The sequence below is a fragment of the Aulonocara sp. 'chitande type north' Nkhata Bay genome, linkage group LG17 (assembly GCF_057382095.1).
Source record: "Aulonocara sp. 'chitande type north' Nkhata Bay isolate Kocher_YH1m ecotype deep benthic linkage group LG17, A_spYH_male_GT1.1, whole genome shotgun sequence".
NCBI classification, from domain to species: domain Eukaryota; kingdom Metazoa; phylum Chordata; class Actinopteri; order Cichliformes; family Cichlidae; genus Aulonocara; species Aulonocara sp. 'chitande type north' Nkhata Bay.
The window spans coordinates 3,460,624-3,486,491 of record NC_141360.1 but is presented as its reverse complement, the minus strand read 5'-3'; the positions used below and the strand labels follow the sequence as shown (position 1 = coordinate 3,486,491).

Sequence of the window (25,868 nt, the reverse complement as noted above, 5' to 3'; positions counted from 1 at the left end):
CAAAGACTTTTTTTTTGTTTTTTTTTTGGAACAAAATTACAACCCATAAAGATACGTGATGTCGCATAGCAGTCATCTGGTTTGGAATCATATGTGAATGACTAATAATGAAAAAGTAAAGTCCTCCATTGAGGGTTAAAATACCATGAGGATGCACATTAGAAACATGTGTGGTCCCAGTGTGAGAAAACACCATTCAGTGGGTTTTATAGAGGAAAAGAAACAATTCCACCAACTTTTAAAACAACTTGCATGAGAGTGAAAGTTACGGCACGTGGTGAATATCACTGTGTGAAAAAACTTGTATCTGTCAGCGAGCTGAATCAACAGACGTATCACAACACTGTTGTTCTGCTTGGAGTCAAGGGAGAGGTAGGAAAACATTTGTGTGTCACAAGTAGCAGATCTACCAATCACAGCCGCAACATGAGAGGCTTTAGAGAGCTCATATCAGATCAAAGAACAAAGTTTCACTAGGGATTGTTGATACTTACTTATTAAACAGTGAGAGAGGAGGAGATGAAGAGCGGGTGGGGGTGTGAATAGAGGATGAGCCTAAAGGAGACAATACTGGACAGTTGTCCTGAAAATCTGCATGCATGTGTACCCATCTTATTGGAAAAAGCAATTCTCGCTAAATATAAGGATTTATATTAATTATTAGCTTTTCATCAACAGTGAAAGCATATATTTATCCTCAAGTTGCCCATACAGACCAAGATAAAACAATACATCTAAAGTGCTTCCACTACGCCTTGGCTGCACAGACATTAATGAAAGTACACATCGCATGCACACAACTCTGCAAACACTTGTAAATCTTTAACATAAATGTGACATCTTGTACAAGACATATTAGGTGTGATGTGACAGTAAAGGCTGGAGAGACAAAAAGGGTAAGAAACTAGGAAAAAGTGAAACGAGTTGGGTTGGAGAATGAACTGGAAAGCTTGTCTCAGTTTGGCCTTGTCTCTACAGATCAAGAAATTCTGACAGGAGAGCAACCAGGGGAAGCAATAACCCTGTCAAAACCACTAACTGTCATCTGATCTAAGGGTGGTGAAAGAGGAAAAAATGTATTTGGGACAAAAATCTGCTGTGACACCGTGTGCTTTCAGAGCCTTGATGAAGCTGAAGGAATTGAGGCAAATTGAACAATCAAAAATATTTAACTCATCTTGGAAAAGAGCAGGTAGCTCAAGTTGTAAATGAAAGTTGAAAAGAGCAACAAGTCCTGAAAGTTGTGAACATGTATATTAGAACATATGTTCTACAAACAGGACACCATGCAGTCCTGTGGAAGCCTCAACACGCCCGCAGTGCTTCCATAGAAATTAAGAGAGCAAGTAGTAGTCAGGTTCTGCTCCTTAAACAGACTGTATCATTATCAAGAGCAGAAGCAGTACTATAAGAAAGCTTTGCATTATCAAATGCCTGCAAACCTCTTCTGTAAAGAGAAGTTTGCCAAAATGATCATACAGAAATAATTATTTCTGCTAAATGTGGTTCTACAAGCTAATATGGGGTATACTTAAGTTTTCATTAGTTTTCATTCTTTTTCACACGACTGTATGTGCTGAGCGATGGAGTAAGGAATCGTATGGCTTTATGTAGATTCATTGCACTGAAAGGTTTTTAGGCTTGGTTGGCTGGTAGGAAAATAAGAACTGCTCCCATCCATCTATCTCTGCAGCTAACTTTCCTGTCTTCTCTTCATGTGCCTTTTCGACCACTTTAACACACATCATTTCCAGGCACACAACTACACATTCATAAAAATAAATGTCAAGGTGGCTCCCCTTTGTGCAGCCCACAGGTGACGTGTATGGCATTTTGTAAAAAATGACAGTAGAAGAAAGTCATCAGAAACTCTTTCTGACAGAGGCAGCCAGTTCCCTGCTCACTATTCGATACACTAGGCTGAATCACATGGCAGCTTTTTATGCTCGTGTCAGTCAGGACCAGCACTGCGCTGTGACTGCAGCAAAGAGTGAAAAGTGCTGGTTGTCAGTTGACATGTTACTTGCATTACTGGCAAATTATGCAGGTTTATGTACGGCATGGATGTTGCAAGCATCATCACTCTCAGACTTGCAGGTTTAATTTTATTCTAATATGCTGAGGCAGCCCTTTTTTTTGCCATTTCCTTAGATTTAAAATTGCAATTCCTTTGCTTAGGGTATCAACCCACTGTAAGTACAAGCTAAAACCCAAATGGCTACAAATACATATTTACTTTACCTTGAGAGCAAACCCAACCATCTACTCTAAAAGTCTTACAGCACGGATTCCTTTTCATCCCAAATATGTAGCAAACAATTTAATCTTTGGATGGTGAAGGGCTGAAAACAAAAACAAAAAATTGTAAGGTGGTAATACCATAAGGACACTTGGAACCAAAAGAGTAGATGCAGTAGGACATTTGATGTTTTGTGATTTAATTTCATCATCAGGTTATCAATAGTCAGCGCACACCACTCACCTAGATGATTCCGACTCTTCAGCTCTGCTTTTATGATAGTACTGATTCTTGGAAGATAAGAACTTGAAATTCAATTACAACAACTGAGATAGAATATATAAAGCCAGAGATGTTTGCTCCAAAAACAAAGTCACTGCTTCACTGTGTTTAATAAAAAAACCCGGTTCAGTCACATCATGGCCATTTCCCAAACTTCTTAATGACTGATAGTGATGGCAAACAATCTAAATGAACTATGTTGGTGGTGTTGTAGTTAAACAACTGATTTATTCCAAAGTACTTGGAATGATTAAATTAGCCCTATGATTTTTCTAAACATTTTCACCATTTATTATATTCCTTTAATTATTCTCATGTAGTAGTCATTCACTGGCTGTTTGACCTCTATAAAACATCTCAAATACAACAGATTTACTAATAGATGTTGGATAGTAATTAAGTACAGCAAGAAAATTCATGTCACAGCACACTTTAATCTCGACAAGCTCTGTTGGTGATGAATTTCACTGAGGATAAGACTAATGACTTTTTACTGACAATCTTAAAGTCACTCCAAAAATTCACATTTAAACTTTCTAATTTGAGATTGGGGGTTTTTCAGACACTTGGAAGTGAGTGTTAAAAAAGGAGAGGAATTCTTAACAGGGCCGGTTGTACCAAGGATTGTCCCAGGAAATTAATGAGATTAAACTTGCATGAGATGATTTCAGGGCTTGTGAAGATGGGACAGATAGTCAAGCCAGCAGAGGGATTTATCTGTATTGATTGGGTGCAAGGTTCAGCTGCAGGTTAGCTTTCAGCACCTAGGGAAAATCTGATAAAGGGAAGGCAGGATATAAGTACATGCCCCTCTGAGGCCCTGCTAACTGACTTGAAACAGTGCACATGTAAACTGCAAAACCACAGAGGTGTTTCATCATTGTAACTTTAGAATAAAGGTAGATGGAGAACAAATACATTCTGAAAGCTGAGCTACAAAGTGAACATCACCGAGCGGTTTGACAGTCAAGCAAGTTCTTTGATGTTTCTATAAGAACCCTAACAAAAAATTACATTTGCTGCAACTCAGAGAAAGACACATCAGATAATTGGCTGATTATTCTAAAGCTATATAATCATGTGTCCTTGTGTAAAACAACCTAAAAGAAACATCTTTAGTTAAAATAAAATGGAAATTTCAGATTTTTGTTTAATTTAATATGGTAGTTAACATTAACCAGCTTAGTGGTGTCAGCACTTCTGCTAATCTTATATACGCAAAACTACATTAATGCACAAAATGCTAGGTATGTTAATTGGTTTTGATTAAAAGCTTAAGAATTTTCCATTTGTAGGAAACTGAATTGAACTAATATCAAATTGCAAGTGAGCATTTAAATACAAATAAGTGCAACAGATTAAATTTCATGTTTTCTAGAAACAGACCTGAAACAAGCACAAGCAATTTAGTAAACCTGTGATTTCCTTTAGCTTTAAGATTTCTATTCTCTTTCCTAATGACAGCAAATAAATAAAAGAAATCCCAAATATTGAATAAAATAACCTTCACAAATCTGTTACACTTTATAATTCCAGGCTACTGTTCTGTTATTATTGTGTCAACCTCTGATACAAGTGAAATCAAACAGTCATTAAACTTGCCTTAGGACTGAGTGCACATCAATAGGAACGTAATTTTCCTTTAAGAGCCGATGTAGGACTATTTTCCAGGTGAGCCCCCCTGAACAACATGAAAGATCTCCAGATTACACACATGGGAAACCTGCTACCTCCAGCATGCTACTGTGACCCTTTCACCTTTCATTCGGCATATTTCACAAGTCAACTCTGCTTTTAACCAGAAACCTCTCGTCTGCAGTAGAAGAAAGGAAATCAAAGCACGTGTGTATTAGCAGATTGGCCAGACACATGTCTCACCCCCACATATCACATATATTCCATTCCCCCAACAACATGCCAACTCACAGATTTCATCTGTCTTTTCATCGTGAATTTTAATTACCTTGCTAGCGTGACATTAACCTTTTCATACAGCAACCAGCTGTCATATCCCCTCATGTGTGACCTGTTATCTGTCCCGCAAGTGGTTAATTTGGGTTGGCAGTGGGTGGTTCCCTGCTGAGAAGAGGGGAGGAATAAATAGGTTGGTCGTTTGGTACACACCTGGAGATTAAACGCTGCATTAAAACAGAGATGAGAAAAAAACCCTGTATGTTAGGCCTGACATGTGTGCAATAACATGACTTGTGACCCTCCTGATATCTCTGTGTAATGGACCGCATCACAGGTAGCATGCCTACAGCAAACACATTTCACTCTGGCACAGTCACATGGATTGACTGAGCATGCGTAAGTTCCTTCACATTAAATAAATTTGTCAAAGAACCTTAATTTGAGCAAGGCGATTCCAACATTATAGTCGCAAAGGTTTAAATGTAGGATACTGACATAGAGCAAAATCAGGTAAGGAAAACTGCATGTAAAGTAAACAGGACAGCAATCCAGCTAAGATCATATTAACAACTTCTTCAGAGTTTTTGATGAAAAGCTCAGAGTCAAGGTCACTTCCTTCAGAGTATAACTGATCAATTACCCAGAGGAATCAAAGCTGTGAAGCCGATTTATTGCCTCTGTAATATTCAAAACTTCTCTTCCTTCATGGTAGAGGTCAGAAATAACTCCTGCCCAGTAAGCCCACAAGATACAAATACTGACCGTTCGGCAATGGGCCCCGCTGAATGCAGATTATACTAATTGCACTGCAGTAGGGTGGATAAATAACTCAGAAAAAAGAAAAAAGAGTAAAAAGGTGAAAGATGAAGACTTTGCAGGTGATAATGAGCTTGGTGGGAAGTGCTTTGCCATTCTAGTTTATTTGAGTAATAATAATTGCATTTGCCAGTGCTTGTAATAAATGAACAGGAGCTGGAATCAGTAACTCTAATGCAACAGCGTGCATATGGAGTGAGACACAATGACTGTTTTGGGTTTTTCAGATCACTTGAAATGAAAATTCTGAAAATTCAGATTTTCCCCCCCCTTTTTCTTTAATTCTGATTCTTAAGATACAAGATTCAATTGACTGAATGATGAAAGATGATTTCTTGCTTGGGAAAACCATCACAGAAACTTGGAATTCTGATGAATTCGGACATCAATAAGTAGAATTCTGAGACAGGTAAATCTGCGCGGACTAAAGTGACCCCTCCTCAAATTCTAGCCTATTTTTTAGGCTGAAAAGTGAGAGCCAAGTTCTCTTCTGTAATTTACCCCTCTTACATTAATCTAATGCAACAGTTCAGACTGAAAAGAGAACGCTGAAAATCCAACATTTTTGTGTTTGCCTGGGTATACTGGTAATGGTAATTGGACTAGATCTTATCTGGTGCTTTTCTACTTTACCTGAGCACACAAAGTGCTTTATGAAACAGGCTCCATTCATCCATTTACATTTTGTAAGCTTTTTCTAAGTGTTTTCTACCTAGCATTCACACACATTCATACTCCAATGAATGCATCACAGAGCAACTTGGGGTTAGTGTCTTGCCAAAGGATATTTGGCTTGTTGACTGGATAAATTGCTGTACTTCCTGAGCTACAGGAAAGAAATTGATTTGCAGTTTATTATATTATGGATGCAAAGCTCCCAAAATATTGCCAAACAAATGAAGTACTTAAGCTTACTTACAGTACTTAAGTTCTGTGGTGCCAACTAAATTCCAGCCACTCGCATGTTGCATGTGGTTGCAAAATGTATCTTTAGAGATAAAGGTGCATAAGCTACAGCCTAATGGAAAGTGTCTCTCGAATGGTTGCATCAAGATAAGATTATCATTTCCAAGGTTGATGCATGAACGTACTGCAATTATTTCTACAGACCTTGCAAGCATAATTCAGCGACTTGATAAAAGTGACAAAGTATTAAAGTCAGCAGAGACTAAAGGAAATGGCTGCAATATATCACTGGCTGTCATGCATTTTATGAGATACAAATGAGTCCTGTTACATCCTCAAGCAGAGAACATATCACTGTTTCCACTTTGTAAGGTCACTTACCTACAGGTAACACAGCATGTGAATCATCCGTTGCAGTTGCCTGAAAATGCATAAGTAGGCACCATCATGCATTATTAAACCACAGACCTGATAATCTCCCTCGTCCGATATTTACTGTACAGTAAGATAGGAGGCTGAGGGTGGATTTTCCTCTCTTTTTATCTCAAGGATTGGCATGGCAACAATAGCTTCACAGAAACCACTGTGAGCATTATCAGGAGACAAGATGTGTGATCTAAACACATAACGCTTAGAAGCCTGAGTCGCGTCCCAGAGTGACAAAAACCTGCCTGTTCAAACTGTGTTTGAAACGTGAAGTCAATTCATGATGAGCTTGAGCTTTCTCAAAAGATATGTAACGCAGATGGAAACCATCCAAAGTGGTCCACTGTTCGTGTTTGGAGTGCACTGATGTAGTATAGCCACAGGTAAGGGGTTGTATTACGGAAGCAGAGTTTTGTCCTATAGACAAAACAGTTGGAGAGTATTAGCAGTGGAATGCAGGTATATGTTTATCATAGTCTTATATGGTCTAATATACCTAACTTTTTTTTTTTGCCAAGGCAAAAAAAAATCCTGGCGGCTGCCAGTGGTACCCCTCAGCCTCCTAGTAGACATACAGTGGGGCAAAAAAGTATTTAGTCAGCCACCGATTGTGCAAGTTCCCCCACCTAAAATGATGACAGAGGTCAGTAATTTGCACCAGAGGTACACTTCAACTGTGAGAGACAGAATGTGAAAAAAAAATCCATGAATTCACATGGTAGGATTTGTAAAGAATTTATTCGTAAATCAGGGTGGAAAATAAGTATTTGGTCAATAACAAAAATACAACTCAATACTTTGTAACATAACCTTTGTTGGCAATGACAGAGGTCAAACATTTACTATAGGTCTTTACCAGGTTTGCACACACAGTAGCTGGTATTTTGGCCCATTCCTCCATGCAGATCTTCTCGAGAGCAGTGATGTTTTGGGGCTGTCGCCGAGCAACACAGACTTTCAACTCCCGCCACAGATTTTCTATGGGGTTGAGGTCTGGAGACTGGCTAGGCCACTCCAGGACTTTCAAATGCTTCTTACGGAGCCACTCCTTTGTTGCCCGGGCGGTGTGTTTTGGATCATTGTCATGTTGGAAGACCCAGCCTCGTTTCATCTTCAAAGTTCTCACTGATGGAAGGAGGTTTTGGCTCAAAATCTCACGATACATGGCCCCATTCATTCTGTCCTTAACACGGATCAGTCGTCCTGTCCCCTTGGCAGAAAAACAGCTCCATAGCATGATGTTTCCACCCCCATGCTTCACAGTAGGTATGGTGTTCTTGGGATGCAACTCAGTATTCTTCTTCCTCCAAACATGACGAGTTGAGTTTATACCAAAAAGTTCTACTTTGGTTTCATCTGACCACATGACATTCTCCCAATCCTCTGCTGTATCATCCATGTGCTCTCTGGCAAACTTCAGACGGGCCTGGACATGCACTGGCTTCAGCAGCGGAACACGTCTGGCACTGCGGGATTTGATTCCCTGCCGTTGTAGTGTGTTACTGATGGTGACCTTTGTTACTTTGGTCCCAGCTCTCTGCAGGTCATTCACCAGGTCCCCCCGTGTGGTTCTGGGATCTTTGCTCACCGTTCTCATGATCATTTTGACCCCACAGGATGAGATCTTGCATGGAGCCCCAGATCGAGGGAGATTATCAGTGGTCTTGTACGTCTTCCATTTTCTGATGATTGCTCCCACAGTTGATTTTTTCACACCAAGCTGCTTGCCTATTGTAGATTCACTCTTCCCAGTCTGGTGCAGGTCTACAATACTTTTCCTGGTGTCCTTTGAAAGCTCTTTGGTCTTGGCCATGGCGGAGTTTGGAGTCTGACTGTTTGAGGCTGTGGACAGGTGTCTTTTATACAGATGATGAGTTCAAACAGGTGCCATTCATACAGGTAACGAGTGGGGGACAGAAAAGCTTCTTACAGAAGACGTTACAGGTCTGTGAGAGCCAGAGATTTTCCTTGTTTGAGGTGACCAAATACTTATTTTCCACCCTGATTTACGAATAAATTCTTTACAAATCCTACCATGTGGATTCATGGATTTTTTTTTCACATTCTGTCTCTCACAGTTGAAGTGTACCTCTGGTGCAAATTACTGACCTCTGTCATCATTTTAAGTGGGGGAACTTGCACAATCGGTGGCTGACTAAATACTTTTTTGCCCCACTGTACCTGTGGTATTAGTTTCAAGGTTTCAGAAAACTTGACCTGTGAACTCGAACTTGTGTGAGATTTTCAGTAGACACACCTATGTATCAATTTGAGACTCCTACACAAACGTCACAAACTTGACTGTCCATGTTGGCCGACCGCCCAGCAGCCTGATTACAATATCTCATCAGCCTTTTACAGCCGAGTGGGAAAAGGGGAAAGAGAAAACCTAAAACAAGCCAATATACAACTAAGTATTCTTCTGTATCCAATGAATTTTATTTTTAATACCATGAAAGACATTCACCTTCATTATACAGGGTGGGCCATTTATATGGATACACCGTAATAAAATGAGAATCTTTTATCTTTGGGGTCATCTGAAGGCAATTGTCTATGGTGTGAAGATACGAGATGTGCAGCACCTGAAACTACGGATACTGGATGCCTGTGCTGGCATTTCTCCTGCGGTGTTGCTATCAGTGTGTGAAGAGTGGGAGAAGAGGGTTGCACTGACAATCCAACACAATGGGCAGCACATTGAACACATTTTATGAGTGGTCAGAAACTTGTAAATAACTCATGAAAGAATAAAGTTACGTTGAAACCAAGCGCACCATTGTTTTTCTTGTGACATTACCAATAAGTTTGATGTGTCACATGGTCCTCTTCCTATTGAAGAAACAAAAGTTGTATCCAAGATGCCCGACTTCTAAATGGCCACCATGGTCACCACCCATCTGGAGGAGTTTGCCCCCTCACATATACTAATGTGCCACAAACAGGACTTTAATATCACCAACCATTCCCATGTTATTACGGTGTATCCATATAAATGGCCCACCCTGTAGTTTTGAGTAGGTGGATACAAATATGTGGTAAAACAGCTTTCACCCTTGGAAATGTCATTAGTTTACCTAATCTCTATGGGTCTACAGAGATTAGCTAAACTGGGAAAGGAGAGAAAAAACCATCAGCACCTTGGAAAATCACTTCCACGTTTGGAGTAAATGTGACATCAATATTCATGGAACCAATGTCTTTTTTTCATTGGTGCCATGTTGTCATGATGATTGCAATTTACAAATACAGCATATTCTTGGCAGTGAAGATTTTGCACACGTGTCACATTAAAATCCATTTCTATCAGATATGGAAAACAAAACTGTTACACTGAAAGGCAAACTGTGTGGACCTACTGTTTCTCCCATACAAAATTACACTGATAGTAAAGCCTCATCAATATACACGCCCAACTCAAACACATTGGGGTTTTTTTATTTCTCAAAGTTGCGATCGAAAAGTGACCATTTCTGCTTTCCATCCTACCATTAGTAACACAATGCCCTGCTGCATTAATGGAAAATAGATTTTGTCATATTCAATACAACATGGCTTTCATTTTCTAAATTATAGTCCCCATTAGCGTCATAATGGAGGATAAAGCAGGGCCTAGATTGTGATTAACTTGTCATGACCGACTACCATGTAGTGTTCGTGAGGTCTGAGACAAATCCACCCCACACTTGACTTGTGCAATTTAAATAGTGAAGATGGCAAACGAACGTTTGAGTTTTCATGGCAGGACCTATAAATAACCAATGGGTTATACTGTGGTGCTCATTTCCATCTATATATTAAGATTTTGGTAAAAATATTTCAAACTTAGGATACATGGGTACTCTATCCAACTGTGACGCTGTATTGATCAATGGATTGCTACCTGGTATCTGGGATGATCTGGGACAGATCATACTACTCAAATACTTGAAATACATACTAAGTTAATTGAAATTTTTGCATATTCTTCCTCACTTCCAATCTTCATACATGTGGCAGGTGGTTTTACTACAAATTTTCTTAAAAAGCAAAACAATTTATTACTGCTTGAATTTAAGGGTTCTGTGTCAGGAGACTAACTGCAAACAAAACTGAAAAGGTCATTGCCCAGTGACATCAGGAAACAGATTGCAACAATCACCAGATGCCCTTTCTGTCATGTGTGAGTGTGTGGCTGGCAGTTAGCAGACCCAAATACAGACTCAGAGACAGATTCGGAAGCCACACAGCTTTGTGCAGTCTAACTGGAAACCAGAACTTACATGACTAAGCTAACAGGGTGTGCGCGCACACGCAAGGAGGGACCAATGATGACATGACAGGGAACTGAGACAAGCTGAAGACTGAAATACACAGGATAACGAGAGGACGGATGACAGGCAACAGAGCTGGAACAAAGTAGACATAATGAGACAAGGGAAGCACAAGGCACAGAAACAAAGACTATCAAAATAAACAGGAAACAGACAGAGACCGCACAAGGAAGACAGAGAACGCGGGCAAAAGAGCAGAGCACAGAGAGAGAACAGAGAAACCAGATGGACACACAGAGACATGGTGCAAATAAACACAGAGACAAGACAGATTTCACAGGGAGACAGAAATAACTCAGGAAGCTAGACGTTAGAGGACAGGGACGACTGAGACAGACTAGGCACGAAAGGGAACTAAAACTAAACAAGGAGCAGAGAACTCAGCAAACTCAGGAAATAAAAAACTCTCTTAGATCTCATTCCAGAAATACAGAACAATTCCAGGCAAACACAAAGTACTGGGTCAGGAACCTGGGACTATGACACTATGATAAGCAAACAAACAGCACACACAGCAGAAACAAGTGGACGGATATTAACTCAATCATATGAACAGGGAGAATAAGAATGGAGGGAGTGTATGTTTGTGGACAAAAAGTACAAATATAAGTGATGGTGGAAATGACAGCAGGGGCGGACAACATAATAGATCACTGCTCCATCCTGCTCCTGCCCGCCTACAGGCAGAAGCTGAAACAGGAAGCTCCAACCCGGAGGGCGGTGCACTGTTGGACGGACCAATCGGAGTCTGCGCTGCGGGACTGTTTTGATCACGCAGACTGGGAAATGTTTCACGTGGCCGCCAGAGACATTGATGTGGATTTATCAGGAAATGCGTGGAAGATGTCGTCCCATCCAGAACAGTCAAATCCTTCCCAAATCAAAAACCCTGGATTAACGGAGATGTTCGCGCGGCACTGGCGGCACGGAACACCGCCTTTGCCTCCGCGAACACATCGGACTACAAACACGCACATTACCAACTCCGGAAGACGATCAAAGCAGCCAAACGTGAGTACAGGGACAGGGTGGAACAACAGTTTGACCACCCTCGGAGTATGTGGCAGGGACTAAACACGATCACAGACTTTAGAGGGAAAACCAGCACACCGCAGACCACGGCCTCTCTGTGTGAGGATCTAAACGTATTCTACGCTAGATTCGACACAGCGAACACCATGAGACCGGACAGTGTGCGCACCGCGGATGACGTCAGTGCGCACACTGTGTCTGAGGAGGATGTGCGGAAGTGCTTCAGGAAGGTGAACGCACGCAAAGCTACTGGTCCGGACGGGATTCCCGGCCGCGTCCTCAGGTCATGCGCGGCTCAGCTGGCTGGAGTGTTCACGCACATCTTCAACCTTTCCCTCTCTCTGTCTGTAGTCCCAGCCTGCTTCAAAATGGCCACCATCGTCCCTGTACCCAAATCCTCCACCATCTCCTCATTGAACGACTGGCGACCTGTAGCCCTGACCCCCATCGTAAGCAAATGCTTCGAGAAGCTGGTCAGGGACTTCATCTGCTCTGCACTACCCGACTCACTGGACCCTCTACAGTTTGCATACCGCCACAACAGGACCACTGATGATGCCATAGCCCTGACACTACACACTGCCCTGTCACACCTGGAGAAGAGAGACACGTATGTGAGAATGCTGTTTGTAGATTACAGCTCAGCATTCAATACCATCGTTCCCTCGAAGCTGGACAGGAAACTGCAGGATCTAGGACTGAGCAGCTCCCTCTGCAGCTGGATCCTTAGCTTCCTGTCTGACAGACGCCAGGTGGTCAGACTGGGCAGCATCACCTCATCCCCCATTACACTGAACACTAGTGCTCCACAGGGGTGTGTACTGAGCCCTCTCCTGTACTCACTCTACACCTACGACTGCACAGCCACTAACAGCTCCAACATCATTGTGAAGTTTGCGGACGACACTACAGTGGTGGGTCTTATGACCAACGGTGATGAGACGGCTTACAGGGAGGAGGTCAGCGCCCTGACCCACTGGTGTCAAGACAACCATCTCACCCTCAACGTCGCAAAGACAAAGGAGTTGATAGTGGACTTCCGGAGGTGCAGAGAAGTACACACCCCCATCACCATCAACGGCGCTGCTGTGGAGAGAGTGAGCAGCTTCCGGTTCCTTGGTGTACATCTGGCTGAGGATCTTACGTGGTCAGTACACACAAACAAAACAGTGAAGAAGGCGCAGCAGCGCCTCTTCTTTCTCAGGAGACTGAAAAGATTCGGCATGAGCCCCCGCATCCTCAGGACCTTCTATCACTGTGCCATTGAGAGCATCCTCACTGGATGCATCACCACCTGGTACGGCAACAGCACCGCCTACAACTGCAAAGCTCTCCAGCGAGTAGTGCGGTGCTCTGAACGGATAATTGGAGGTGAGCTTCCCTCCCTCCAAGACATCTACAGGAAGCGGTGCCTGAGGAAAGCGGGGAGGATCATCAAGGACTCCAGTCACCCCAGCCATAAACTGTTCAGACTGCTTCCATCAGGAAGGAGGTTCTGCAGCATCCGGTCCCGTACCAGCAGACTGAGAGACAGCTTCTTCCACCAGGCCATCAGACTGCTGAACACTTCATAGACACCTCAGCTTCACTACTGGAACTTCAACATTATGCACTCCACACTGTATATAAATGCCACTTGTTTTGCACATATTCAACTCTGTATATTTTATATATTTTATTATTATTATTTTATTTTATTTTTTTACTATTTAATTTGTAAAAATGTGTATACACACACACACACACACACACACACACACACACACACACACACACACACGTAGGAAAATATTTAGTATACACATCCAGAAATGCATACACTATTATATATTGTACATATATTTATTAGTTTCAGGTTGGCCATTCTTGTATTTTGCTCGTTTGTGTTGTTGTGTTTGCACATCTCTGTTGCTTGTGGGGCTCGCACACAAGAATTTCACTCGCATGTGCTGTGCCAGTGTGCCTGCACATGTGATGTGACAATAAAAAGTGATTTGATTTGATTTGATTTGATTACTAGACTGTATAAACAGAAATTTGCATAGCAAAACAGAGAAATGTCATTGTGAGTTGTATATACAGAACACCCGTTTCAAATATGGAAACATTCTGGATAAAACATTTACAAAATCAAACCAAAACATGTTTATTTGTGGAGATTTCATAATAGACTTATTAAATCCAAACATAGATGACCAAAGAGTCATCTAGATCTATGCCAGATTTCCGTGGCCCTCTGTTAAAGACCATTTCATGCCAGTCAGTTCAGCATTAGATATTTTCCCTGATTAATATGAAAGCCAGTTAGGCAGGTGTGTGTGTATAATGGAAGAAAAAAGGCTTGTCCTCATTTCCCCAACGCTAGAGAAGCAATGACTTACAAGGATTGACTATTTGCCTCTCTACAAATCAGCACTCATTATGCAAAGTGAGTGAGCCCTCCGGTGTGGCCAGAAGAATGTAGCGGAGAGCAAACTCAACAGGATGTTGATTCACAAGAGTAGGGGACACAGCGGTGCTACCAGCACTGGATGGTAACTGGACTGAACAAGTGTCAAGTGTAATTTAAGGGCAAGACGAGGATAAGCACAGTGAAACCCTACTCTAGGGCCCCAGACTGTGGAAATAACCTGATTGACAACCTATCCACAAATTCATTTGCCTGGCTGACTGCCCACGAATTAGGCACAGCGCCACCTCAGCACCTCTGTGAGCCACACTGTCAGGGCTCATTCACTGATTTCCATGTTGGAGCCACCCTTACTATACACCCAACATCTAAGGGATGGAAAGGGAAATAAAACTTTTACTTCAAAGATCTGTTACTTTCAAAGAACTTCATATTTATTACTTTGATTCCCCGGTTACTGACCATCCCCAGTGCTTTGTCCAGTGCTCATTTCATTTTTCTATTCATACTCCATGTTTCCCTTTTATTTACCATACATGCTTGTAGAATGATTGTAGAAGTTAGAATTATTTTTGATCCAACACTGTTTTCCACACATGCCAAATACACAAATGGCAGAAACTTCTGTGAGAAACAACTTTACTTCCAAACTTTCATTCTTCTAAACAGATTATAGAGCTGTGATGAAACTGTGAAGGGAAAAAACCCCTCAGCACTGCATACATCAGCGTCAGTCACCACCAACTTTGACAGTGAAAATGGTCAACTTTGCGTTTTTTTGTTGTTTGTACTGCACATTTTAAAGTACAATTAATTACCTGTGTTAAGTGGGAAAGTACAAGCAGAGCGAAAACAGTTTCCCTCATTTATCAGTGAAATCATTCATGACATTCATGACAAAGCCTCACAGCCTCACTCAAGTGTTTGTTCCCACTTGGAACAGAATCTTAAAGTGTCACCCAAATAATTAGGAGGAAACTCACACTTAAAGCTCATTGTCCGCTGTTCATCTTGATGTTTCTTGGTTTTTTTTTTCATTAATCAGATTGACTAACAAGGCGACTAAAATATTTATTTAGGCTTTATAAAGTGTTTGCATTGTTGATTTTGTTGTATTTTTTAATGAAAAAAGGCCAAAGAGTCAAAGAAAGAGAACTTATTGCAATAAAAGAGTGTGATTATGAAGAAAATTCACATATTATCATGAAACAGACTTTTCCCTTGCATTCACATTTTAGAGCCATTTTAAACATTTACTGTCACCTCTCTTGGTGCTAGCTGTAGCAACTGCTATGCAATTTTCTCCACTTGGGCTGCACAATATGGAAAAAACTATTTCACAGTCATTTTTTTCATATCAATTCAAATCAATATGTTTCACAATATAAATAAAGTCACTATTTTTTTAAAGCTTAAAGATTCCTTTTTACTCCCGAGTCTGATATACAGATATAAAGTTAATTTTGGTTAATTTTGTAATAATGTAAATATTATTTAATTTAATCTAATGTATCATAAACAGTTGCAAAATACATCCACTAGCTGGGCCCACGTCCTCATTTTAGGTTTAACAGCGTTTTAGTAGGTAAAGGTGATGCTTGGACATGAATTCAGCTGCGGTTTGGGGAAGGCCTCGAAGGGCACTGGCGACGGTTCCCGGGCCTGGCAGATCCCCGTGTATTAAATAGGAGTGAAGAAGTTAAAGAATTGAGAACAAGGAGGGAGGGAGGGGCATGTAAACAAGAATGAACACCTTGCAGAACTGGGGGAACCTATATAGATGACAACCAGAAGGAGCGTGTTTGGAGGCGTGGTCCTGCTCCTGAAATTCCCATACATAATCTCCAATAATTTTTGTACAGTTCAAATAATAAATATTTGGGTCCTCCATGGACAACAGCCCTCCACGAGTATCATTTTAAAAGGACCCTTATTGAACTATATACTGCATTTTATGTGTGCACCGTGTGCCCTTTGTTCTCACTGCAACTTGTTTTTTCACCACTTTGCTGAAGTTGTGTTGGGAAAGGTGGTTGTGCAATATAATAATTCCCAGCTCTTACAAATGTGTTAGCTACAGCTTTCCTCCCACTTCTCTGGCAAACGAGCACATTCACAGCAGCAAAGATCAGCGGATCAATAGAAACATACGGCAGCTTCATCTTCAATGAACTTTCTTTTTCTGTCTTTGTTTGCACCGTAGCACATCTTCACGTGGGAGGCAGAGATTTTCAAACTTTCAGTTCCTCTATTAGTCACGGCGTAAAATTGATTACAAACGGAGAGGAATTAAGAGACGTTCAAATTACATAATTATGACACTTAACTGCGAGGCATTTCTAACGCTGAGGAATTTAAAGGGAACTGTTCATTTTGTGAGACTTCCAAGATTCAGAATTAGCAGCTACATCAGGGCACGCAGAGAAAATGTGAATGTGAAGCACCAATGTGATTAGAAGGCTGTTTTTTTAGTGTTTTCTTTGATAAATTTTATATCTGGAAAGGACAGTTTTCCAAAATATTAACAATAATAACACATGTCCTCATCTTTGTGTATACATGCCTGAAGACTAGAAGAGGTAAGACAATCGGTTCTGTCTACCCATCTGTTTGCAACCCACAGACCTACACATCATTCTGTTCGTGTGCTTGTCCCATGTATGCCCATCTCACATTATTATAAAAGTAACTATATACACTAGAACCTGGGCAAGTATATTTGTATTACTGTCATGCTTATTGTGCTGAGGCTGAGTTTTGTTTTTCTTTCCTCCTTTTTTTCCCCTTTTCTCTGTTCTTCAACCTGTTTGGTACAAAGCAATCAATCAACTGTGGCGTGGTGCCACAGTTCAGACAGTTAGGGTTGGTCTCATCTCCACTCTGCAGTCTGCCTGGTACCCTGACTGGAAACCTTTTTGTTCGAGTCACTACTCACCTCTGGGCTGTGGACACTATCAGCACCGCTAAAGAAGGAACTCACCTTCTCACAGTCTGCCTACCCGCTCTTCACCTGCGTGGCCATGCAACCTCTGGATATCCACCTGGCACCCGTGTTGTCCTCCTGAGCTCTCACTCACCTCCACAAAAAGTCACACAACCCAGAATACTGAAAAGACTCAGCGCTGTTCCTACTGCCCTGGAATCAGCATTAACTCTCTAACTCTCCCCTTACCTAAGACCACTTATTCACTCCGCACTGCAGTCATCAAATCTAACACTCTCACAACTCAACAAAACTTGCTAGCAGTCATCTGAGACTGTTCACTGAATCCGGTTTATATTTAACTATTAGCTATTCTCATCAGGATTAATGGCGTGTGAAATATTGGAAGGAATCTTACAATCTTACAAACAGGACAAAAAATATCTACATATCTATATTATTGCTAATATATATTGTAATATATCTATATCACTAAAGCACTTCTGGATGGATGCAAACTGCATTTCGTTGCCCTGTACCTGTGCATGTGCAATGACAATAAAGTTGAATTCTAATTCTAAAAATATGACCCTTTTGTTCCAGGTTATATAGAATTTGCCTTTTTGTAAGCTAAAAGAAAAGGTCAACTTTTCCAGATTAAAGATCTCAGAGTTCAGGGTACACCCACTAATGATCTGTGACTGCCTTCCCATTATTAAAATTCAATATGGACAATTTAAGAATACATGAATGAATGAAAATAATGTGTATCCACTCAGTCGCAGTATCTCAAAAAGGCTAAAGGTGTAATTTTTTATGTTTATGTACCTTTTTTTCCTTTGGGGTCTTGAAATGTCAGTCCACCAAATCAGTTAGGTGACTTATAGTAATCATTCAAAAGCTCTTTGTTTTATATAGAGCACACTGAAATTATATCCTAGGTATCCAAGAAATACTCCTGTACATATTACACGTCAATCAAACCAAAAGCAGAAGGCCAGTACTGCTGGGACACACCACGTTACTTATCCCAGCATGAAAACTACTTTCTGTGACCTTTAAGCTTTACTGTAGCAGTTTATTGACTTTCTGTCTCAGCATACATCTCTGATAATACAAGGCAGCATTTTAGAGACATTTTTGTGGACAGAAGCTGCTTCACTGAAGCCTTCCAGTCATCCAATAAACAGCAGGAAACAAGGGTGGGGGAGGTGTTTTTTGCTGAATATATGAGAAAATAATAAAAAATAAAACTGCAAGATTACAGAAAAGGGATCAAGAATGACTTTTTAGATGGTGAAAAGTTAAAGTTAAAGATTAAACACAGGAACAGTGAACGCCAACTTTTTCAGTCTCCACAATTTCATTGGTGATAAAATACAAACCAACTACATTGATTAAAAAAATAAGAACGACAGAAAGTGTTGGTTTCTTTGACAGATGGTAACTCCAGAAAGTGATAAACTGAAACTCAACATACACATAACCCTCCACTATTTGTTTTTGTTTAAATAAGTCTTATTTCACCTGTTGCTCCCTGGGGATGTTCTAGTCAAGGGCATCTAATCAGTCACCCTAATTCTGATTTGAGAACATCACCAAATTAGGGCAAACATTTGCTTCAGTAAATACCAAACAATTTACAATGTCTACTTCATTTTTTACATGAATGTCAGTTGCAGTTCTTCTCGTGGCTTTACATACGTGGTAGCTTGTACTGCAAACTGAGGAGAACTTTATATGAGTTAAAGTAAAGCTGGTAGCTATGAAAAGTATGGTGTTGAACTGCGTACAAAGAAGAGGATGCAGCTTGCTGAGGCTGCTGCACAAATAATACTGTGCTCTGCTGCCAAGGTGACACTGCATCTCTCACCAGCTCTTTGTCCGCAGACTCTAACCTGTTGACAGGATGCCACATCGCATAGTTGAGCTCACTCTTCACACTGATGGATGTTCAAGACAAGCACAGCACATCAAATCCCCCATTTTTTGATCTGTTATTTCCTTGCCCTAACAGTCAGAGAGGCAGAGGCTGACAGAACGGTTTAATGCCAGCACTTGTCATCATTTTTCTTACCAACCAATCCCAAAAGCAAACAACGGCTGCTTTACATGTATAGGGCTGCAATTTATTCTTGCAAAGAGAATCAAATCCAAATCAACACTTGTCATACTTGCCTAATGCAATAAAAACGTACCTTTAGGATGGGATACAGTTAACGATGAATCACAGGGTTGGTAATCTACGGGTGTCTGAAATTTCCTAACTCCTTGAAACAACTGAAATTTTCAGTATTTTTCTTCTACGATGATAAAGAATTCATATAGTGCAAAGAAAAAGCAAGGGAAAAGGGAAAAGACTACATCCCCAGTTATTACAGCAGAACAAACCCGCAGAGAAAGATCGATGGTAATTCTTGGTGAAGCATTTGTTCTGACAAAGCCTCAGAAAAGTTTGAGATAAAACCATAAATGAGTGATAATAAAGTTTTACTTCCCACCACTTAGGTTTAGGTTTAGTACACCCCCCAAAATCAAAGTTTCCCCTCTGACAAGCTTTAAGGACAAGTTTTTTTCCAATTCATATTTTCTAAAAAATTCATCAGCTGGCGCAGTGTGAGTAGCTGGATGGGGTCAGGGTCCATGAAATAAAAAATGTTAAAAATACTTGCCAAGAGTTTCTGTAATGCAATTGTTTGTTTCAACAAGCCCGCCTGTACACAAATGCCATGTGCAAACATTAGGATAGACGGGCTGCCTGGAAATGTATCTGGTGCATGGGACAGACAACCCCAGGACTTAATTTATGAACACAGACGAGAGCTTATAACCTGGAATATATTAAGTGGTCACTATGAAAGTCTACGCACTCACATTACTGACATGAAAGTCAGGTGGAACATTCAATGAACTTGAGCATGACCGACTTGTATTAATAGTCTGAACACACAGTCCCTGTGCACCTTGGTGGCCTTTTTAAATGTAATTAAGCTCCAAATGTCACGGTCTGACTGGGGCAGACCGTATGTGTTGCAGAGGAGGACTCAAACGCAGACCAAAACGTGGTGTGGATTAACAAAACAAGCCGTTTATTGAGGTTAGCAACGAGGGTACAAAATAATAGGGCATCGGTGAAAACTAAACAATAACCTAAACTGGGTGAACTAATAACAAAACATGAAAAACCTTAACCATAGTGAACTGACATGGGTACCTGGAGATGAGACATGGATGAGCAGACGACCTGACAATGGCATGAAGAAAACAAAAGGCTTAAATACAGACATGAGGTGATCAGGGGAAGTGGCGACACATGGGGGAAACAGCTGACAGACATAAACCTAATGACAGGACCAGGAGAGGAAAGCTAAATACAATAAACAAAGAACACATGACATTGTCAGAATAAAACAGGAAATACTAAAACTAAAACATGACAACACAACTTAACAGACCTAATATGTGATGAATAAATACAAAACCCCAAAACATAGAAAACCCAGGAACAATAACTGCCTAAACTAAAGGCAGATAGGAAATAACACAAACTAAATCACATAACAAAATGAGACAAATACAAACATGAACTCAGAGCGCTGGGTCAGAGACCCAGCCTGTGACACCAAATCTCATCACCGAGTTTAAGTATGGAGAAATGCAAAGGACATGGAAGGTTGAATGTGTAAAGTAAGAACAAGCACAGAGGAGACAGTCAGTAATTTTCAACAGGTTATGAGAGTGACCGAACGAGCTGAAACAGAGACATTGGTACGTGTGTGTGTTTGGGTGTGAGTGTGTCTCTCCACTAGACGAGTGAGGAGTACAGCCTTGGATTACACAGAGAGAGGATTAACATCTCTACAGTCGAGGGATCTGTGTGAAATTGCAAAGGTGTGCCACTGCAATTTTCACTGCTGTCAGGCTGCCTCCTCTAGGGTGTGAAATTTTCACCAGATACCAGACAAAGATTTCTGCTGTGGTTGGCCAGTTTGTCTACTTGGCTTTCTGGAACCTTCTGGTCTATATGGGACACTAACCTTACATTTAGATCTTAGTTCTGATTAAGGTTTCATGATTAAGGAAGGATGCAAAAGCCTCAAATCAATTAAATTAATCAGAGGCTGAATGAAACTGTCCAAGGATTATGAGGAGACAAGAAAGAAAGTGAAAAAAAAAAGTCTACATGTATAAAGATGCAGTTAAGAACTGACAGAGAATTAAAAATGCAAGACCAGGATTCCTCTTCTTTTTAATTTTAGAACCACTTTAAATCAAAGCACTTCTATGATTTCTTGCAGTCTGGGTTCTGTTAGTATTGTTGTTCTGCTTCTAGTTCACTCGTGATCTGGTCTAGTCTACTTAGTGTTTCCTTGTTGTCTAGTCCCTGTTGCTGGGTTTGATGTGGTTTCCTGTTTTATTTTTATTTTCTCATGTGCTTTTTATTTACTTTTACTTTCTTGCCTTATTGTTGTGATTCTTTTCAGCTGTGTCTTGCCAGCCTTATCTGTCAACTTTCATGAGGATTTCATGTGGGAGTTTTTAAACCATCTTTCTTTCCATCTAGTTGTTGTCACAATGTCTGTAAATCCTCTTTGTGTGTTTCTTATTGTTTATTCATTCAAATCACATCAAACATTTTGAAAATGTCCTAGGCCCCTTGAAAGCTCAAGATTGGATGTGGAAATATTCTATACTCCTGATCAACTGCTGTGCTCCTTCACTGAACTCTAGAGTAAAGTGTTACCAGCGAGAAATGTACCCAAAACAAAGACAGGAAATTATCCCCATAAACACGATTCGTGTAGAGACAGATGTTGGAATAGCAGCTGCTACTCATGATCAACAAAAGCAAACAATGTGTCTGGATTCAGAAATTGTTTGTTCCTAACGGCTACAGTATGAACACCAGAAAATCACAATAGGTTTTGGCAAAAGAACAAGGCAGGTCCGTGTGTCCATCGCATGGACACACATTCTTTAGTTCTCAGATGACAGTTTTTGTTTAGAGAAGGTGGTTTAATTCTAATTCGACAGACTTAGAAGGAAAAGGTTACACAATCAGCTTTTCTGTTCTCTTTTCTCAGGCAAATAACTATTTTCATCCTCGACATGTATTTACTAAACTTGAAAAATTAAAAACTGAGCAAATCAGATCGAATTTTGCAACTCAGCGGGAAGTACAGCTGCTGCTTTTCAAGGTTTGTTTACTTATCTAGTGTGTATTTTTTGTATTTTTTCTTTTGTTTTTTCCTTCACTTCCCTTTCTTTTCTCTTTTTCTCTTTGTGTTTGTCCTTGCAGAGAAGTCAAGTGGCTCTCTGTGTCTCTCCGCCAAAGCACAGGTGACACGCCGGACACCTGGAGGAGAAGGCTAATGAGGTGCCCTGCCACTCCAAATCTTGGCTTCTCATCTGGACTTTTAGCAGGGGACTGCAGAGGGGAAAAACGATCACTGCAGCTGTGACCAACTACTGACATCTAAGCACGCATCAGTGTGTGGAAGCTCTTCAGGAAATCATTACAGTTGAACTCTAACTCGTGATAGTGTTATGATATGTTGTCTGCATCAATACATCAGTGTCTGTTTAGCTGAAGTGAAAAAATAAACTACCGAAAAAGTCAAAAAGCATGTGTTATAAACCAAGTCGTGATCAAAGAAAGAAGTCAAATATACCTTTGCAGATCAAAGGATAACCAGACTCCAAGTTAAAGCGATTTGAAAAAGAAAAGGTTGTCTGTATTATAAGTAAGCATTGTATCTCCAGCAGTTACCAAACATGCTCTAAATGAATACAGTGAAACGCAATTGTTGCGTGATGTTAAACAGCAGTTCTGCCTTTCCTAACCCAAAGAACCACCTTCAAGAAAAAGGGTGCTCTGTGCAGCATTTTACAGATTTACCTTGCTGATGTTGTTCCTCTAAAAGGTAGTGGAAAAGGAGCTCTTGGTTCTCCATGACTTCTATAAATTGTACATGACTGTGCCCTACTGTATCATGAGATGATGGGAAAATTAACCTCATGCTCTGTCTTTTATATTGTACAAGGTCTAAGAAAAAAAGTCATATCAGATTTAAACCAGGCTTTGGCACAAACTGTAGGTGTTTGTTTTTACCTCCAGATCACTGAATAATGTAATGTGCATGTCCCCATAGGGAGATTAGCCCTCTGCATTTAACCCATTCACCCAGTGAAGCAGCGGGCAGCCACCAATGCAGCGTCCGGGGAGCAGTGTGTAGGGACGGTAGCTTGATCAGGGGTACCTCAGGGTAGCCGTTCTATGGATTCAAACCCCCGACCTTCCAATCACAGGGCAACAACTCTACCTACTGAGCTAGCCCTGACCCAATAGGTGCTGATAACTGAGAAAAAATACATTTGTACAGAAAAAGTTACACAAACGTTTCTCTAAAATGCACCAAAACCATCTGTACTAGCCTGGCATGTGTCAGTCACCAGTCTCTCTGGCAACAGGTAAGCTTTATTCACTCTTCCAACTGACTGCAGGTCTGTTACTGACAACAGGAGAGCATGCTGGAAAGTGGGTCACTGTCAACACCGTCTGTCTCCCACCCATATGCTTCACCAGCACCTCAGCTAACCTCAGGATATGCATGACAAAGAACTAAAGAGACAGTGTCAAGTGTGTAACCTTACCTCAAAAATTTAATAAATAAAAATCACCGCAGTCACTTTTCTACTATCGACCGAAAACAATTTTCAACGATGCAGAAGCTGGTGAGTGAAGCCACACGATGGTTCGTGGAGGGGAAACAAAACCCTGTGTGCTCTCTGCTAGGAGGACTGATTTACCTTCAGTGCTGCAGAGTAAAAGTGCCAGATTAAAAGTGACAGTGCGGTCTCTCTTGAGCCCGACTGTTAGATTTGAGCAAAGGGTCAGTAAATCAATGATAATCAGCAACCTGGTAACATTTCTGAGAACTTGTGTGCAAGATGCTGCTGGTTTTTGACCTCGTTCCTTCGGGTAATAACATGTACCTCCTGGGCACCTGGCTAACACTTTCACAAACCAACAAGGGGTTCAATATCCTGCTATAGGCTACACACCCTTTTGTGAAGACGTAACGTGTGTTCTTTCAGTGAACATCAGCTCTATGTAAGCATAAGGACACCCTGGAGTCTATCTCATTGTAGAAGTACGAGCTCTGCCTCTAACGGTGGTCATTTCACGGCCTATTGGCTCACTTTTGTTTCTTCTGGCAAACAGGAACACGTACTCTTTAGATGTCTAATATAACCCAACAACACACCGCAGTAATGATACAGCAAATTAAACTCATTTGTGCACATCCTCGTTATCTGTGAGGCAGATTTTACATTTCCTCAGAGCCATTATCTTTACATTACTGTCAAAGGCGCCTACACCGTAACAGATATTTGCCACTGGAAATTGGAAAGGCAAATTTTTCTGGAAAGACTACTTTGTATGTTTCTTAAACAGACTGGATAAATGAACTGTTGTGTTTAATGAAAGGCTGTCAAGTTTGGATTGTGGTGAATTTGACAATTCAGCTCACATTTAGCTCTGAAACTGATGAATAATGCAGTGCTGTGGTTGTTGAGCAGAGATTATTTTGTTATTGTCACCACATGTGGTTGGGTTTGTAACACTCCCAAGCATTGTGTTTTTCAGATGTTGCAGAGTGTACCGAAGGCTGCTGAGAAAGCAGTTGAAATAGGTCACGAAGAACTTAACTGTTTCTTTAAGGGAAGCAAGAGAAGCCTGACAATATTTAGTGTTATTGTGTAAGAGTTGTGTCACAGTGCAGGCTTAATGCGTTTTGATTCATTAGAACTGGCCCTCTTTCAGTGGCGTGAAAGGTGTACATCTGTTAAATTAAAGAGGACAGTCTCAATTCTGTTAAACTCATTCCCCGCTGTGCTCCCTCTGATGTGGCTAACAATCAGTGTTCCACCTTTATAGGAAAGGTAATCCATTAAATCCCATCAAACAAGGCTTCAAAAAATTGAAACCATTCCCAGAATGATCCTCGCAGCAGGGTGGATCCACAGGACCTCAGAAGTCACTGTTGGAAAGCTCCAAAAATATGCTCTTCCTCCTGTGTTTCTCGTTTTATAGTCTGTGAAGCCCTGCGGTCTGGTATCTGCATAGAAGTTACTGACCTGGGAACAGCACAAAGAAAACTGACAGAGGATCTGTTTCCCATATGGCAGCTGCCTGTTATCAGCATCATTTGGATGCCACAAAGCACATCTGTTGCGGAAACAATTTGATAATAAAGATAAAGCTGAGTTCAAACTTCCCATTTCCCCATTTCTGATTTCATACATTTTCCCGTCTCCACTGTCTCCTACTTTATCACAAAGATTTGTTTCCAGTTTTCTCTCATTTCAAAAATATACTTCTATCTTTCTACGTAGCACTCTTAATTCTTATTCTCATGTATATATCTCATGTATAGCTCATGCACATATCTTTCTACGTAGCACTTTTAATTCTTATCCCTACTTTTATTTTTTCATGTCTATTTAAGTGCTATTTATGACACTATGTTTGCACTGAAGCACCGCAGCAATTTCCTAATGTTGTAAACCTGCTCAACATTTGGCAATAAACCCCTTTCTGAT

The 25,868-nt window shown here is 40.7% G+C and overlaps 1 protein-coding gene across 2 annotated transcripts in view; it reads right to left on the bottom strand.

Moving 5' to 3' along the window:
* nav3 (neuron navigator 3) overlaps nt 1–25,868 on the bottom strand; it is a 415,949-nt gene that overhangs the window by 262,019 nt on the left and 128,062 nt on the right. The gene's annotated exons all lie outside the window — the stretch shown is intronic.